The 18,842-nt window shown below is 49.3% G+C and overlaps 1 protein-coding gene across 3 annotated transcripts in view; it reads left to right on the top strand.

Moving 5' to 3' along the window:
* Window positions 1-1,506: 1,506 nt before the first annotated feature.
* The window catches only part of RUBCNL (rubicon like autophagy enhancer), a 166,299-nt gene continuing 148,963 nt past the window's right edge, over window positions 1,507-18,842 (top strand). The window contains exon 1 of one of the 3 annotated variants that reach the window (XM_069639061.1): window positions 1,507-1,778. The gene's annotated coding sequence lies outside the window, so the exon portion shown is untranslated. Of the gene's footprint in view, window positions 1,779-2,041; window positions 2,148-18,842 lie in introns of those variants that run through there. The other 2 variants (XM_069639060.1, XM_069639059.1) reach the window with 2 other exon arrangements.

The following is an 18,842-nucleotide window of genomic DNA, read 5'->3' on the forward strand; positions in this document are numbered from 1 at the left end:
TTCTACCATTCTGCGCATGTCATAGTTTCCAGCTCCTGTCTGATGGATTCTTCAATCAACATTGGATGATAATAATCAACAGAGCTTCTGTGATTAACTTTATGTGGGACGATCGCCAGGGACCAATATGTCCTTCAGGGGTAGCAGCCATAAGGAGCAACCTGTCCGCGTTTATGATATGAAAACGAGCTGATGTGAAGCCGTTGCGTTTGAAAGTGAAACAACTCCTTATCTTCTGACTAATGGAACACTGTGTGCGTTCAAAGAAAAAAAAATCGGTGATGCACCGAATGAAAAAAGGAAGCAAGAAGAAATGAAACACAGGGATGGATCGCTCGCTGAACGCAATCAGCGTTTCATGAGGAACTTATATAAAACATTTAAAGTGTGCGATGTTCGCCAGCTATGACTTCTATTGGCTAAATATATAAATATCTTTGTGGACATAATATTCTATTTTGAGCATTATGTGTGTGTACTTGTAACATTGCAGACTTGCATTCTTCAAAATAATGTTTTCTTCTCCTATTTGTGAAAAGAAAGAAACGCTTGAGGCGGTGTGAGAGGTTGTGTGTGTTTATCTTCCTGGGTCTGAGTTAGGTAACGTTATGGTGTGGGTGATGACGGGGTACGTTTGGCTACAAACATTAAGTAAATTGGTGGACAAGTCATGTCAGTTTGTGGGGCGAGCGATCTATATTCTTGCCGCAAGGGCCCTTGATCTTAGGGCGCTGAATCAATGGATAAGATTAGCACAAAATGGTCGGCACTCAACCTGTTGCTTTTGCATGTGTAAATGTGAGTAAAACTAAGGTAACTAAAACTAAGGTAAGATGCATAGGAAATGTTTTCATGATCGATTACAGTAAGCTTAAAAAGACGCCCTATCAATTGGGACAATCCAAATTCCGTTTAGGAAGCAACTGAAAACCTGGCTGTTCCTATTCATTCGTGCATCTCCACTCAGTGCCCTTTTGCTGATCTTAGCTTATTGGTTGCCCTGTCTTTCTGGCTGTCTGTGTGTTTTTGTTCTGCGGGCTTTGGCGCGATATAAATAAATAAATAAATAAAATACGAAATGTAAGCTAGACAGAATCGTTCTTTCACTATTTTTCCTCAAAGATCAGACAAGATTGAAAAATCGTACAAGCGATGGAGCAGACAACACCATGACCACTTATTTATTTATTTATTGCATTTGTTGGCGGCGCCCAAACCCGCGCTGATAAACTTAGGAAACGCTAACAAGCGAAAAAGCACGCCAAACTCCCTGTGCCCCCCGCCCAAAGGCAGCAAAGCTGATGATTAAAGGCAAAGGCCTCGGAAACCAGCTGTCAGGGGATGACCCTGGGGCATGAGGGGGGTCAGCAGGGTGCGGGTGGGCCGCTGGTCAGCCCCTGTGCACTCGCTGGCCGCGTGCTCCATTCACACATCTCATTGGGCGGAGGTGCCGGGGGGAAGGCGGGGGGGGGGGGTTATGCTGCCCTGTGTGGGAGGCGCACTCTTGCTGTACCCGCCCATCAAAGCCGCGTCTGCTGCCTGTGTTCGCTCTGTGGAGGGGGGGTTCCCGCCGGTTGAATCTTCCCTGTTGGGGCGGTACACACAAAGGGGAGGAGCTGGGAAGAACAGGGTCTGCGGAAGAAGGACGCTCTGAGTCTCAATTTCAAAACTTGCCTTCGGTTGGTACTACCTTACAGGTGTCAGCTGCGCTGTGTTCACAATAGTTTGGCAACAAAGAGGAGAGGGTGGAAGCCCAGCACGGAAGCATTGACTGGGAGGTAAGTGAGAGTAGAGACGCTTTTCCTGGTAGGAGGGGCTAGAGCCGCTGCACCTTCCCTCCCGGGAGACGCTTTTTCTCGTGTGCCCTTGCCACGCTTGGCGTGAGGCGGTTTGCGTTATGCTTCCAGGAACACTCTGCACAACTTAACAGTGTGCTTTTTGTAAGGTAGTGTCTCTTTCCCGAGAGGCTCAGGCGTAACTTGCAAGCGGCACCACTCGCCACTTTTCCAGCCTCGCCGACAGCAGTTCTACAAATCCCTAAAACGAGCAAGTGAGCCGATACTCGCCTTTCCTCCAAACATTTGGTTACGGGCGGAGAGAAGCCCTTGTCACAGCGCTTACGCCTTGGGATCGGGCCAGTGCGAGAGGTAACCCCGCGCATGGGGAGGTAGAGGGCAGTCGGCATTGGGTGGGGGCGTGGAAATGGTAAACTCCGATGAACTTATCTTGATGGCACTTTCAAAAATGGTGCATTCCGAGTAACGCCAAATGTGCGTTATTTAGCAAACGTTATCTGTTCTCGCAAATATTCAGAAAGTGTGGGTGGGAAACGGATGTTTTATGTGGGGTGCGGTGCGGGGGTGCTACAGGCTTGTGCGCGAGAAATGGGTGTTTTGGGAAGGGAGCAGTGCAATTAGTTTTGGCTAAAAATACCCCAGTCCTTAGTATGCACTAGGCACGGATGCACGCACGCCAAGAGTTCCGTCTGCAATGTGTCGGGTGATGCAACAGCTTTTAGGATTTCTTGAAGCAATTCGCTCTGCAGTCTAGTCCCGTTCGCTAAGATGGCGATCGTGGGGGGCGGGGGGGGGGAGGAGGGGTGGCAAGTGTGGTCCGGCTGCGTCCGCGCGCCTCCCTCCTATGTGCATACCTACAGCTATTGATGAAGTTGGCGATTGTGGAAGGCAGCGCTTTGAGGCATTTAGCGGGGTGGGGGCAGTGCACGTGCCTCCCAGCTTGCAGTATTCGGCATTCCATACCTTAGTACTGATACTCCGCCAGGAGACCAATAACGAGCGCATTGTTGCTACCGGGCATGTGAACGAGATGGGCAGTGGGAGGGAAAAGGTGACTGTAACCTACGCGTTCTTCCTATAGCGGGACGTCCCTCGCAGCTGCTCCATTCAACGCGCCATCGGGGAAGAGCCTCGGGTGAATCGGTCCAGGTGCCGTGAGCACAAAGCAGCATTGATGACACTACCTGCCAAACAGTCTGAGTGCACGAGCACTTAATGGCAACGTCAGACATATATGTAAGATGCGTGTACGGTTTCGTTTTCTGACACCAACTCACAATATATTGATCAAATGTGCCATGTAGTGGGAGTAAAAGAGTATAGGGTGGCAACAATCACACGGGTACCTGGGCATGTTATGGACATGGCTTCCTAGTGGGGCGAGTGCCTGCACATAAAATAACTTATGTGAAATGGCTGCACGCTGGACGGCTACTCATGTGCCGCGCGCGCCCGCCCATTTCAGGGATGGGACAATGGCATGCAGCACGTTCGCGACCCGGTGTGGGGCAACTGGGCCCTTTATGATTACCTTTCATGGATAACAACACTGATTACAGAGCTTAGCAGGTGCCCATCTACGCGAAGCGCTATAAAACTGACCACATTATTAGAATATGATGCAAAAATCAGGCCAACGTATTGATTTACCTAGTAAATTGTGTGTTGCAATTGTGACACTAGGTACATTGTAAAGGTGCACGTGATCTCTACACCTACAGTAGCAACAGAGCGCGTGCACATTGTAATGAGTTCATGCAGTAAACATGTTTTGTTATAGCTGCTGCATTGAGCATGTTAGTGCAGTGAAATGTTCTAGATTTGATACAAACAGTGTTGCTAAGGCATACATTTGTTTTCAAAAATTGATTAGCAGAATGTGCTCATTAAAATATTTTTGATTAGCTTCCATGAACTAGAAAGACAGAGAAGCCCATTACTTCAAGCCCCGTCTACTCAGGGACATGCACGTTGTTTGACTCTTAACTATCCAAGACTCAGTTTCTCACCTGGAAAACCTCCCGGTCTGTTTTCTACAACCCAAAAGTTGGTGTTCAAACGTTATAAGTTTATGAGGGGGAGGGGGGGATAAAACAGAAAACGCTCGGAGGCAAATAGACAAATGTCACCCTGAAGAGTGTACGACAGGTGATGGGTAATAATCTACCAGACTATACAGACTTGAGGGGGGGGGGGTGCATTTGTTTCGCTGTTAAATTGTCGTATGCCTTCGATTAATAGAGATGTTTAAAAAAAAAAAATGTTTTGATTAGCAAACAAACTTCTTTGTGCTCCCATTTTAAATGTAAGCAGAAGTTAGTTTGACCCCCAAGACATACAATTAGCAAGAGTATAGCATTTCTATGTGCCTCTGAAGTAATACATTAGTGCAATGAGTGCCTGTAACATGTAAATGTTCACTGCATGAATGGACCAAAAAATAGACCTGATTAAAAAAAAAAAAAAAAGTCTGCAAACATTTTTCAGTATCGGGCTCAGTGCAACTCAGTCATGCAGCAGTCACTGGTGCATGGTGCAATGTCCATCAAATAGTCAACAAGACATCAGTAAAGACACAATTGTGCGTGTGCCATTTTTATTTTATCATCAAGTTTCATTGTTTGTTATTGGCATAAAACAGTCCCAAGCAACTGCCCAAGATGACAGCAGCTACAAGGAGTTGGCTACAAATTGGGGACATTAGTTATCTTATTCTGCAGAACCAGATGCCAGTCTCTTGGACTGGGCAGGTCAGTAGGTGCTGCCTGATGCAGCACCTGCCAGTTACTGGTGCTGTAAGTCTCACCTGAGAGCAGGGCTTTAAGTGGGGTAAGAAATCGAGGGCGGGGGCCTCATTTGAGGGCGTGGCTTGTGGGAGGCGTGGCCTAAAACGTACGCAAATCGTAAGGTATGCACACACACACACATATATATATATATATATATATATATATATATATGCCTGTTATATATCTGTGTGCGTACCTTACTATGGTTTGTGTACTTTGCAAGCCATCTTTTCTAAACATAGAAATATGCATATATATGTGTGTGTGCATACCTTATGGTTTGCCTACTTTTCAGGCCATTTTTTAAAAAAAAAAAAACATTTCGGTTTTATAAAAGATGGCTTGAATTGTGTACTTTTCAAGCCATCTTTCATAAACCTCGAAAAATGTCAAGGAATCCCCAGGTTCGCCGAGGGTTAAAGACACCTCGGCGACCTGGGGAAACAAAGGGACAGTAACTGCCTCTGGTGACCCCTCGCGCGAGAGGTCACCAGAGGCAGTTACTATGATTTACAGAAGTGGCAGCCAGGCACAGCATCGCTGTGGTTGGCTGCCACTTCTGTCAGATCGCCTGACTTCATGGCAGGCGCATATCCCGTCGCGGCTGCCGCCGCGACGGGATAATGCATCCCGCCAATGTTGCGTGTGGTGGGACGAGGGCCCCGGCTCAGTCCCACTTTTTGGAGACTGCCGGGGCCCAGCCCCGGCAGGCCCCGGCCCACTTAAAGCCCTGCCTGAGAGACAAATGGGCCCAGCAAGTTAACATTTGTGGTCTGGCGTATTGCAAGTCAGCAAAAACTGAGATGATTTTAAAAGATCAAAATAAATCATGTAAAAAGGGAGTGCCGTCCCACCTAAAAGCCAACAGAAAAATCATCAGGGTGCCCAAGATGTTGGAAATCTCTTCTCTGAACCTATGACACACAGGCACTGCATTTTGTGACTCCACAGCATTGTGGGAAGTACTGTGTGGCAAGTTAGCAGCAAATTGTGCAATGTAATGCCCATCAGGTCAACACTGCCTGCAGCTAAATAATGCACAATTCTGTATTTGCTGGCACACTGGTGTGGCTGGTTTGGGTCAAATGATTTGCCCAGGAACTGTTTGTTTAAGCAGTGAAGCCAGAATATGCCAGCAATTTAAGCAGCTTACCACATGCATTCCAAGCTCTAATTAGTACACATTTGTTTTGTGTTTCAAGAACCACAAAATGGTTGTTTATTTGCAAAGAACACAAATCACTGGAAGCAGCCACCTTTGGGTGGAGTATTTGTACCACCCTGAATATAAGACTACAAGTCACAGTCCCCCACCAATAACACAAGCTGCTTGCAAAAGGCCTTTTAAATATTGTTCCATTCTTGTAAAGCGCTGCCCATGGCACAAACACAAAAGATGTAGTCAGTGTGAAGGTCCACTCTTTCCTGTTATCTTCCTCTACATACACATTCCAGTGTCTACAAAACAGACAAAGAGCAACTGATTACCCACAGCAATGTGCTTAAGTGGCTGGAAATATTTGTCCCACCGGAACGGGTAGGAGAAATATTACTGCCAGCCACTTGCTAACGAGCCCTGCAATCGGGGACAACGTCAGGGCCTCTTAATCTTTTCATTTGATAAGGGCCATGAGCATCAGGGATGTCACCAGCAACTGCCCGTGTTGCCAGTTTGCAGTGTTATATAATAACATAGCAATATATTTATCTGTATATACTTTTGTTCTGGAGCTGAATACCTTACAAGCTGCATTTGCGGGAGCCCTTCCGGCCGTCTCTTCTCTTGGGGTATACAGAAGTGTTATCACCTCGTTGCCTTTTCATACAAGTTCCTCCACAGCAGGCACTTTCTGACATAGGACTTATATAGGATGTATAGCTTTTCAGTGGGTATTATTGTTTCAGCTGCCTGGCCTTTAGTGATAATCGCCGGCTGTTAACCCCCAGATTATTTTTTTGTCATTTCATTGGGTAAAATTGATGTGACGTCTGCTGTGATTTCATCATATGCTACTTAGTATTTTTGAAACTGGTCCCAGAATGTTGGCATGTCAGTCTTATATCAGATTATCAAGATGGATGGCAGTGTGCTTTATGGATAGCAGTGTGCTTTAAAACTGCAGTTATCTGCCATACAGACATTCCAAAATGGATCCGGTTGCAATGGAACCATGGCTTTCAGTCTCGTGATTAAAGGTGCCACAAGCGCTTTAATCAAGAGACTGAAGGAATATTTAGAGGCCTTCTGCAGCACCCTGCTGTTATTAGTGCGGGCCTGGGTGCAATTATTTCCACCCGCTTTCTAAGCACCCCCAGGCCCTGCACTAATAACAGCAAATATTCCTTCAGTCTCGTGATTAAGGTGCCACAAGCACTTTAATCACGACACTGAAAGCCAGGGTTCCAGTGCACCCTGATCCATTTTGGGACGTCTTTGTAATGGAACGTCTTTCATGTTCTGTGCAGGTACTGGGTGCAAAATTTGGCTCTCTGTTCCACCGCTGTGTGCAAGGGGAGGAGAGGAGAGATTGTGGCACAGGCTGCTTGGAGACTCGACCTTTGGTCTAGGCCAACCCCATATGCCTTGTTACCATACAGTAATAATTTCTCTTCCGATATCCCTGGAATTCTCTGTGAAATGCTGGGCAGGCGGTGGGAAGATTTACCTCCTTTCTTGGCAGAGGTGAATCTCAAAAGAGTCAATATGATTTTCTCTGATGTAAAGTGCCCAAGGATCATCAGCCTTAAAGTGCATATCCAGCACCTTCGCTTGCACATATGGCCAACAATCTGTACATCGTAGTCATCCTTGTCTGAGCAAAACAGCACCCTTAGACGTTTGTCTCCAGTCTCTGCTATGTCCAGTGACATATTTAGGGTGTGGTTGGACGCTTACTGCCATTCTTTCAGCATGTCGAGCTCTTCTTAGCATTTGTCATTGAGGTGTTCCAGCAAAGGCGTTATCTGGTCACATCACCCTGCCTTAACTAGCCTTGATGGTGGAAGCCATTGTGCTCAAGACCTTCTTGCCAAAGGAATCCACCTTTCTAACTTTTACAGGTGGCCCATCAGGCCACCAACATAGCCTGCTTGCAGAGGGCATTTTAAATGATCTTTCAGTCTCATGATTAAAGCGCTCATGGCACCTTTTAATCATGAGACTGAAAGAAAATGTAATAAGCCAGTGGCCGACGTCTACTAAAAGAAGTAGTGGAACTATGTTACCTGCTGGCCTGCCCCCAATCCTCACAGACCCAATCACCATGCCCACTCCCACACACAATACAAACCCCCAAACACTTGCACCTGCTGCTTGAGGGAACGTTCAGTGCAGAGCACTGAAGGTGCACGTTTCAACTTCTTCCTATTCTTTCATTTTAAAACAGAACTTTTCTGGAACGGTTTCTTTTTAAAATAAAAGTATAGGAGCTGTAAAACGTAATTTAAAAAAGTAGAGGAGCACCGCTCTCACTCACTTCGACCACTGTAATCGGCCTTCTGTAGCAGGCTGTGCTATTAGTGCGGGCCTTGGTGCTTTGAAAGTGGCAGTAAATAGTATTCGAACGGTCAGGAGAAATATTTCTTCCTAGCCGTGGCCACTTGCTAGCACCCCATCATGACTCCTTACCTTGGAGTGGCGCTGGGGTGCTCCTGCTGAAGTCTTCCCCACATGACTTGATGACGCTGCACCCGGGCTGGGCTCATGCATTTAGCCCAGCTTGGGAGCTTTTGGCTGCTGCCTGCATACGGTCAGTGCACCGAGCGCAGAGCTTAAATAAAAAGGCAGTTATCTGTGCCTTCAAGCTCTGCGCTCTGTGCCATAAATCGCAGTTGCTGCGACATGATTTCTAAATTAAAAGGCAAACAAGCGGTATACGATACTGCTTATTCTATGTTAAATGTAGTGCAAACACTTCTTCTTTACTGGCAATACCTAGTCATCGATAGAGAAGAAATCTAGCCTGAGCTTCCTGTGTAGGCTGTTAGTTGCACTGTGTGAAAGGCAGGGGTGGGACCAGCATGTTAGATATGATATGGCATGTATAATGCACCTGTACATAAGTGTTTCTAGGTGTGACAAGACAGGGGGAACATAGGGAAGACACAACAACGTTCTTACTAGGCCCTGTCATTCAGATTGTACCAGTGCAAGGTGGGGGAGAAGTGCAGGTAATCAAAAACTGTAGTCAACTGGTGGCTCTTAAGTGCAGAGATGGGGGACTGTGGGGTTACAGATGCAGACCACAAGTGCTGTGGGAGCCAGGCGGCAGTGCAGCTGGACAACCGGGGACCTGGGCCCAAGTTCAGAGGGCGACTAGTGCGTGGACCAGACTGGTCATCAGCATGGGAGCGGAAGACAGAAAGCGGAGGAGAAGAGGATGGTCTTGAGTTGCTTCCGGAACCGGAGGTGGTTCTGCTCAAGTTTGAGAGTGGCAGGGAGGTTGTTCCTGAGTGAGGTCCCAGCCGAAGAAAGAGATCTTCCCCCAACTCTGCTTGGAAAAGCGACCAACCCACATAGTTGGAGGTGGTGGAGAAGAGAGCTCGAGAAGGGAGGTGTTTAGGAAGACAGTTTTGGGTAGTGCAGTCCCAGGCCCTAGAAAGCCTTGTGGATGATGCAAAGGGCCTTGAACTTGATCCTTGCCGCCACTGGGAGCCAGATAAGAGATTTCAATGCTGGAGAGATACGACCCCTGGACTTGAGGCCAAGGACAAGTCTCGCAGTCCTGTTCTGAATAAGTAGTAGAGGCAGGAAGATTTAGAAAGAGGCTGTTAGAGCAGTCCAACCTAGAGAGGACCAGAGCTCTGGAGACGGTGAGCTTCTGGGGCAAAGTCAGGTAAGGAAGAATACTGCTGAGTTGCAGCTGACAGTTTGACGTCTGAGATGTGAGGAGAGGGTGGAGTCAAAGATGACCCCACGGTTTTTGGCCTCACAGGTGGGAGAAGGGATAAGGCCCAGAGTGGGCGGCCATAGAGAGAGAGGAAAGGAGGGAGCGGGTGTTCGGATGAGGAGGATCTCAGTCTTACTGGCATTAAGGCTGAGATCATTGGCGGCACACCACTCGTGGATTGCAGAAATAGCATCAGGAATGAGATAAGGAGTCGAGGCGGCTGAGGGGAGCCTAAAAGAGAGCTGGGTGCCATCTGCATAGCACTAAGTTGGAGCAGAGAGTAGAGGTGTGCAAGAGGTGCCGGGTAGTGGTTGACTAGCCTTTGAGAAAGGTTAGACCTCTGGTGTACACTACAGGTAGAGGGAGAGATAGAAATGGAGGAAGGACCTCCAGCTGTACCAGGGAGGGGGGGGGGGGGCAATCAGTGAGAAAGGTCGTCGGCCAGGTCAGAGCCTCATCAGTGATATCCAGGTTATCACATAGGCGGTTGAGCAGGAAGGCGTGATTGACCTGTCAACTCGCTTTAGATATGATCAGGGAGAATGAGGACAGAAGGAAGGTTGGAATCGAGGTTAGAGAGCAGGTCTTCACAGGTGTTGAGTTGAGGAGAGCAGTTTCTGTGTTTCTGGCTGCTCTGGTGCCAGGCTGTTCGTGGTGGAGACAACCAACAGGTTCAGAGGGGAGATTAAGCTGGGAGATGGCCAGCTTTTCCAAGAGTTTGCCCAGGAGAGGAGTGATGGAGATGGGGTGATAGTTAGCCAGAGAGGAAGGATCGGCAGAGGGCTTCTTAAGGAGGGATGCACAAGCGAGAGCTTAAGGGGGGGCGGGAGGGTTCCAGTGGCAAAGGGGTGATTGCAGAAATCTTCTAGGGCGAGAAGGTTCAGATGTCTTTTCTGTATGTATTGCCAGTCTGGAGCCATTCTGTTAATTTATTTGAATGTACTTTGCATGTTGCTTTGAAGCTATGCACACTGTCGGCACTTTGTTGCAATAAGGCCGCCTCACAAGACTTGGGAGCAGGGAGGGACTCTGTTGTGTTGTAAGACAACAACTTGAACACCACTGTGCCCACAGAGTTGAGCACTGGAGGGACTCTGCGGCCAGACAACTGGAGAGCGAGCCACCCAAAGTGGAGAGAATGGGGGTGCAACAAAGGTGAATACGCTCCAAAGGGATTCACAGGCAGGAGAAAGGGTACTCTGTGCAGCTTGTACACATGCCAACCATTTGAATGCATACATTCAGGAGCGCCTGTAGTCGGAAATGCTAATGTCAATTTGCAATGTTCACAACTCCCTGGAAAAAACAGCATATTTGTCCATGTTGTTGACCCAGCTATGGTGCAAAGTTATGTTGTGCCAAACCACCACCATCATAGTAGTGTCACCATCTTCAGCCTTCAACAGTGCCACAGTGAAGTGGTAAACTTGGCCCAATACACGAGGGGGGCAAAGCCGTTCTAGTTACTCTTGGGCTCTGCATGGCCCTGCTCATCAGGTAGGAAGGCTGGAAGGAAATGGGGGCGCTCTTAAATGAGGGCCATGGTTCCTCTCGGAGCAAAACCCGGGCCAGAGCTTCATGGAGGCTCTTGAGGCCTGCTGGGAACTTTATGGGGGATGGTAATGGTGGTATGTGAGGCGTAGGGGTGGGCAGTCTCTCTATAACATCGTATTGATCGCCAGGGCACCCTTTAGGCTGGCTGGGAGTAATAACGGTTTATAGGTAACGCATATAACAATGCTGAGATGGGGTGTGGGCGCTGAACGTGGGAGGATTGGGCTGTAGCGGGTAGTTTAAACATAGGAATCGTGCTCTTGCGTATTATGTACCTTGAACTATTTATTTTTTCAGCGTAGCTTCAGAGATTAAGCAACCTGTTAACTTGAAGGCAATGTGCTTTCGAATGCCTTCATTGGCCCCGTTTCGGTATAAAAGCAGGTTTCCAAATTGCTGGGAGCTATTTAGCTCCTGTTCTCTAGCATCCGAGAGCTGATGTTATTCCTATGAAGTTTCCATGCAAGCCAAGTTCCTTAGAATTCGCGGTTGTTTGTTTGTTTCTGTATAATGCGCGCCTCCCCCGTAGGTATATGGCCGCGGTACAATATAATGCAGTTTCTTGGTTACGCAGGAAGAAGTGAAAAGGTGCAACAAATGTACAAAAAGCCAATTCATATCTAACCAATGAAGTGCTGGCTGCTCGCACTTGTGTTCCAAGAATTCTGCGCACATGTAGATGGTGTGTTGGAAAACGTACAACATTTGTTAATGGGGTGTTTGAGATGTTCGTTTTCACAACAGCTCTATTTGGGATTTTTCTTTGGAACGGTCGGTACCTTGACAATGAAACAGTGTTTCTTGTATGTTACTCGATTGTTCCTTGAAGAGGTTTTTAATGAAATGTAATCTTATATGATAGTGAAATCTTAACTTTGCATGAATTTTTAAGATTTGATCTTAGTTAATGTGGTTTAACTTGCTTAATATTATTTTATTGAACTCAGTAAAAAGATGTTTTGTGAAAGATTGTTTTACAAATCGGAGCACAATGATGTATTTATTTATTTCACACAATAGCTACTTTTGGCTTCCCAGGAAAACTGGTGACTTGCAAAGATGCCGACGTGACATTGGGTTAGTATTTGAGAGTATGTAAAGCCGAATTAGGACACATTTTCATACAATGCATCGGACGTAATGGGCAGAAAGTGTTTCAAGTGCGCCTCTCGTGAAGTTCTATTTGCAGTGCACTTGACGGTATTCCCTGTCTGGGTGATGCCCGACACCCAGAGCTGGTTTTAGCTCCCGCTCGTCTGATCGCCATTTCAAGCCCTGTAAAGGGAATATTGAATGTTCCCTCTTCTGCGCCCCCACAATGGGGAAACCTCCATTTTAAAAAAAAAAAATATATATATATATATATACAATACAAACGGATTAGGAATATTTTTCTTTCCCAAACTTCCTCTTCCCCTGACATGGCAAAGGAGCTGTGGGGGTACACGACCCCCCATCACTGCAAGCAGATGTGCATCACAACCTTGACTAGCTTTTCTCCTGCATTCCATCCACGCACAGAGGGGGGGGGCATCCACGCACAGACGGAGGGTGTGGGGGGAGGTCTAAGACCCTATACCCCCCGCTGGTCGGGTAGGACAGAACCGATGTAGTGGCTGGAGTGGATCATTACTGAGGCGTCTGTGGCCATGTGTTCGGTGTGGCTTAAGAAGGCTTTTTGAGAGGGAGGCGTTACTCGAGATAATTCGTTGTGTTCTTTTTTTTGTTTTTTTCATTCTTACCACATATTCGGTTTGCGCTTAAGGCAATGGAGTCAGGCTTTGTTGCTGACTGGCGTCCACAGTTTCTAATTGTCTTCTATTGCAGTTTAACCACGAGTTTTTCTAATCCTAGAAATTCAGGTTCGTGTGGAAAGCATGCATATTTTAAACGTCGGTATTGCTTCGCTTGGGTTGGTGCTGGTCGTTGAGGCCAGCGCCTAGAAGCGTTTTAGCCTCCAACACGTCATGACGAGAGCAGTGATTGCACCCGACTGCCCGTTGTCAGCGAGGTGGCGGTTTTGTGAACGGGCCTTGCCACAAGTGCAGGACACTGCGCGTTTCGGGCTTGTGTAAGCACATTCTTGCATGTCACAGTTAGACACACTTTATGGCTTATTTACTAGCTGGTTTGGGTGGGTAGCCTCGTTTAAGAGGCTCCTAACGGCGAGCGGCACGTACAGGGCATTGTGTTGTTTTCAGTTTACCTTGTACAGATGTGATTGTAGGAAGTGGGCCAAGGGGCGTGCTCGAGGGGAGTGCATTTTTGGTGTCCACCACCAGGAAACAATGGTGGCGGCCAGTACCCATCTGTTCTCTGGGCGGGCACTCTTCCCCCGCCGCGTTGGCTTTTATCCCTCGATCTTTCGGGGAGAGGCGTCGCATGTCCAGCCCGCCTGGCGTGCCAGGAGTCCGTTTTGTGACCGGATTCAATGTTTATAAATTTGATAATAAAGTCCCCACCAGTGTTTTGCTGCGCTGCAAGTCCGCTTTTAAGCATGAAAGTAATTCACATGCAACACAGTGTGGGTGGCGCGTCTCTTGGCAAAGCTGAAAGCTGGCTCATTGTAACGTGCACGCCCGTGTGTGCCCCGCCACTGCCTAAGTTCAGCTCGTGTCCCCTTGTTATCGCAGCCAACGGCTTCCAGTCAGGATGGGGATTTTTGGCTTACTGCACCAAAACCCAGACTCATTTCAAAGTGGAAAAGGTCGCTTTAATGTGACAGGCCAAAGCTTACAATCAAACGCTTAACTGGCTCCATGGCAACAAACTAAAGAAATATTTTAACAACCAATTAAATAAATTAAACATTTTCATTTTCCCCCCAACAATTAAATAATTAAATAACCCATTTCCTCCCTAATTATCCCTTGGACCCTACCGTCTCCTTGCCCCTTTTCCGGGCGTCCCGCTTTCTCCCAGGGGCCATGCCCCTCCAGGCTCAATACCTGTTCCCCCCCCCGGGGTGACCTGCTTGTACAAACAGCGCCACCCCATCCTTTCCAATGTCATTCCCCCATTGTGCTTCCCTCCCCCCACATCAAAAGGGGCCATGCCCCCGGCACCAGAAAAACCCTCCCCCGAGGAGTTCTTTCTGCCCCACCCCACACCCCCCCAATTTTTTCTACCTCCAACTTCTTACCCAGTCTCCCAGCCAAGAACCCAAGTCCGCCAGGTAGTGATTATTCCCATACATGGACAAGTGTACCGCATCCTCTCTAAAGAAAAGGAGACCCTCATATGTTATTTCCTTATGGTCCATGACCTGCACCGCCACCGAGGCACAAAATTTGACCATTTCTCTGTTTATTCCCTTCCTGGCCCGCTCTATTGCTCCCTCACTTCTCGCTCCCCTCCAAACTCTTCTCTGCTACAACTTAGTCCACACCACCACTGCTTGAGGCCACATTTCCCGCACCCACACTAAGTCCCTCTTCATTTTCTTTAGCAGAGCCACCCCCGTATCTCTCACCAGGTCATTCTCCCATGTATGCATAATCGCCACCTCTGGAACCCCATAGCGTTCCCTCATCCCTGCCAATATAGGAAGCAGCTGATCCCACCGCAGGCCCCCCAACCCGTGCCATCTCACCACCACTACCTTGTAACTGCACCCAGTTGCCTTCCAAACACCCTTTTCTCCGCCTCTTTCCCAGCCCACTTAACAATTGAATGGCCAACAATCCAAACTTGCACCAACTCCCCCTTCTTTCGCACAGCATCTGAAACAGAAATTACAAAATTACTGACAAGTCAAAAATATTTCAACAACAGTTGGCCCACAAAGTCCTACTCCACCTTTCTTCAACATTCCCCTTTATCAAACTCCCTGCCGTACCCCTTGTATTTCCCAGACCTCCAACGCCCCAATCTTTTCCCTTGTCTTCTGAAAAACCCAGCCTGGTACCCTCAGATGCTGCGCCCATCCTAAAGGAATGAGTCCCAAAATCCTCTGCCTTTTCTCCCACTGCCACCAGCGCCTTCCGAAATACCCCTAGCACCTGGGCCGCTGAAACCGGCGATCCATCCGCATGCTGAAAAACCAAGCCTGTCTTACCCCCACAGCGCTCCTTCCACACCTTGCCTGCCTGAACTGGGCATAAAACCTTGCTCCCTCGACCCAGCAGAACCCAAGAGCCCCTTCCCTTCTGATCCGTCTTAGACCTTTAATCTTGATGTCTAAACCTTCTTCTGTAATTTGAACATCTTCCCATTGCAGTCCCCCTACCCCCCCCTTTTCCCCCGACCAACTCAGAAACCCTGAAAGCCCCAAAGAATAACCACGTAAAACAAGTCGCAAACAGTTCCCCTACAAGCAATAAACCATTTGTTCAACTTGTTGTGCCCAGTTTATTGCTTTACAGTCCTGCGTTGCCCCCCCTGCACCGGGGGCCCACGTGCACCCCCGTCCATGCAGGCCCTTTAGTTTATTATTCCTCTCGCCCCTGCACCAGGGGCCAAACCTGCACCCCCGTCCATGCAGTCCCTTCCATATAACTAATCTTCAAGCTCCTTGCATCCATTACCACCTGTTTCCCACCTGCACCAGGGGCCCTAGTGCACCCCCGTCCATGCAGGCCCCTTTTCTGCCTTTCTCCTCTCCACCGCTGCACCAGGGGCCAAACCTGCGCCCCCGTCCATGCAGCCCATTCCACATAAATTCCTCTTCCAGCACCTTGCTTCGTTGCTCCACTTTTTTCCCCCAGCTGCACCAGGGGCCCTAGTGCACCCCCCGTCCATGCAGACCCATCTCATCACTTCCCCTTGCTGCACCAGAGGCGCTCCCGTACCTCCGTCCATGCAGCCTGAAGCCTACTCACCTTGTCGTGCGGCAAGCGTGAGGGCTTCACCACCGTCGTCCATGCCCTCCAAACGACAGCTACCACCCCTTAACAATTTCCACCGTTCCATTCCCCCCTGCGGCCCTCCCCTACCTAGGCGTCTTCCTCCTCACCCTTCTCCTACCCCCTTTAAGTTTCCCCAAAAACCTTTCATCAGACCTTGCGCCCCCCCTCCTTTTACGATAAACTGAGCCCGACCTACCAGCACACCCCAATTTACTTGGCATGCAGTCCTCCCCCCCCCCCCACCTACTTGCCCCGCTCCTCGCCCTGACCCACTGTCCCCTGCCTGAAAACAATCTGTAACCGGATGCCGACCCGCACACCTGCTGCACTCGTGTTTAAATTTGCACCTCCACCTCGTGCAGCCTTCTTTATTGAACGCCCAACATGCTGTCGAGGGCTGTCCTCTGCCGCCTCCCCCCACCACCTCATGGGCGGGGCAACCAAGAAAGGGCCGGAAAGGCACGGGCAGCCCACTTGCTGTGTGCAATGTCGGGGCCCTCGTTGGGGCCATCCATTGTAGCCAGAGATCCATGTCTATCTCCCCCCAGACCGCCTGACTGTCCTCTGCCATTCTCGCTCTGAATTCCTCCTCATACCTTACCCAGGCAAAGCCCCCAAAACTTGTGAAAGCCTTCCTTATTACATCCATATATTTAAGCAGGGCCACGCAACGCTCCGGGAATTTTTCACAATACACACTGGCATAAATGATAAACGCCGACATCCAATTCTCAATAGTCACCGGGACCCTTGGGCGTGAAGCCAGTTCCCTCTCTTCCTCCTTAGACCTCTCCTTTGCTCTCACTTCTCTATGGAGCAATTTAAAGACATCCACAAATTCCCCCGCCTGAATCTTCTCCCTGGTCGCTGCCATCAAGTGCGCCCCCAATGGTTTTGTTATCCCCATGTATGGCAATTTTTTTTTTTTTTTTTTTCTATTTTCCTTTCACTTCAATCTCCTTATCTTTTCCAGCTTGCACTTCGAGCACCAATGGCTCCACCACCTTGTCCATTTGGACCTCCACTGAGCAAATGCTCTTCTCAGCCCCTGCGGCTCCAATGGCCTGCACACCAACTTCTTTCCTTACACCTTGCAGTCCAGACCCTTCATCCCCTGTCCCCCTTCTTGTGACCCCTCTTTGCCATGCAGATGACCATTCCCTTTCCCGCTCACCTCTTTCCACACCTGCCGCCTGTGGTCTGGCATCCACACCGATGCTCCTCTCCTTTCTTAGAGGGCTCCTACATTGCGGATGCGAGCTCATGCCAGAGTTGAGTTGATGATCTTCTTGCGAGCCCGGGGCGTCCGCCCCGCCACTCCTTCGACGTCTTCTCGACGGGGTTGTGGAAACCCCTCCCTGGTCCTCTTCTCTCGGGCGAGGCGTTCCGTCCTCAACCCTGGAATCCTCATTGCTAGGGGCTGTGCTGCGCCCTCTAGGCTCTCCTTGCGCTGACCGAGGAGGGGCCGTACTGAAACCCTCTACCTCCTCCTGACCAGGGGGGCTGCGCAGCGCCCTCCGCCCTCACTCCTACCCTAGGGGGGCCGTTCCGCTCCCCACTCTGACCTCAATTGATGGGGACCTCTCCCTCCTTCTCCCACCTGCACCCTTCGGCAGGTATTTGCCCCCGTTGCCCCTCTGTCCAGTTGCCCCATCACCCCCACTGACATGGCTCTCCTGACCTGCCCCTCTTTGGACACTCCTGATATCCCCCACCTCCTCCTGGTCATTATTGACCCCAACCCTAACTGGTTCCCCACCCAAATGCATTTCTCCCCTGTATGCTCTCCTGTCAAATTCCCTCCTCAACTTCCTGCCCCTGGATTCCCATGCCTCCCCTCTACCAGCCGCAGGGGTGCAAGCCCCCACTGCCGCGAGAGCCCCATCCGCCGCTGCTCTACGCTGCGGCCTGCCCCTCCCCTACCTCCCCTTCTCCCGTAACCTCCACTACCGCCCCTTCAAGCTGGGCCTTAGATGCCCTGTTAATAATTTCTCGGGCCTCCCTCAGCAACCTGGCATCCACCAAGCCCTTCATACTAGCTCCCCGTCCCACCATAGTGCCCAGATAATATGACAGTGCACTGAATATGCCCTTTAATCCTTCACCTAGCCACTAAAACCCCCGAGCCAGCAACTACCCGTGGACAGCTACCCAGTGCAAAGGAAAGCCCAGAAAGGGGAACTGAGCTAAGAAAATAAGGTATCCCTGAATGTTAATTAAAAACCTAATTTCACTGAATAATACCCCAAATATACAATTGTATGTTTAATTTTGCTATTATTTATTTATTTTTAAACCCTTTGAAATAACCTTTGCCCAAACAAAACTTCTTCCTTATGTTCTGAAAAATGCCCCCAAAAAGAAACGACCCCAAAACCAGGAGCCACAGCACAGCCTTGAAACACTTGTGTATAGGAGCGTTCCAACTGCCATATCATATCACTCTGGGCCACGAAAAACAGCCGTGCACACTGCCCCCTATGTGGCGCACAAGCAGTACCTAACGGAGCACCTAAAACAAAACGGTCCTTTTAAGGAAACCGCACTGCCCCTTTGCGGCGCTCAAGCAGTACTTCACAGAGCACATAACAAAACGGTCCCTTTAAGGAAGCCGCACTGCCCCCCTGCGGCCCGCTGCCGCTACCATGCCCTAATGCACCCTCATAAGCAGGGAAAACGACACGGGACCACAGAGGGGGACCCCCCAAGGAAGCGGCCCAGCAAACCACCCACGAAAAAACCCCTAGCGACCCCACACAACGCGCACCCCGCCTGGCCCAACCGCCTCCCTCTGAAAATGAAAGGAACCGCTCCGCCCCCACAGAGAAAACCGCAGAAGCCGTCACGAGCAAACCCCCCAGGCCACACAGAGGCCCCAGAAAGCAGACAGCCAACGGCGCCCGGACCCAGGTAAAACGGAGGTACCTTATTTACGGTACCTCCGCTAAAGTTTTCACTAACATGTAA

This window comes from Ambystoma mexicanum, chromosome 7q (genome assembly GCF_040938575.1).
Source record: "Ambystoma mexicanum isolate Mex_15411 chromosome 7q, UKY_AmexF1_1, whole genome shotgun sequence".
Lineage (NCBI taxonomy): Eukaryota > Metazoa > Chordata > Amphibia > Caudata > Ambystomatidae > Ambystoma > Ambystoma mexicanum.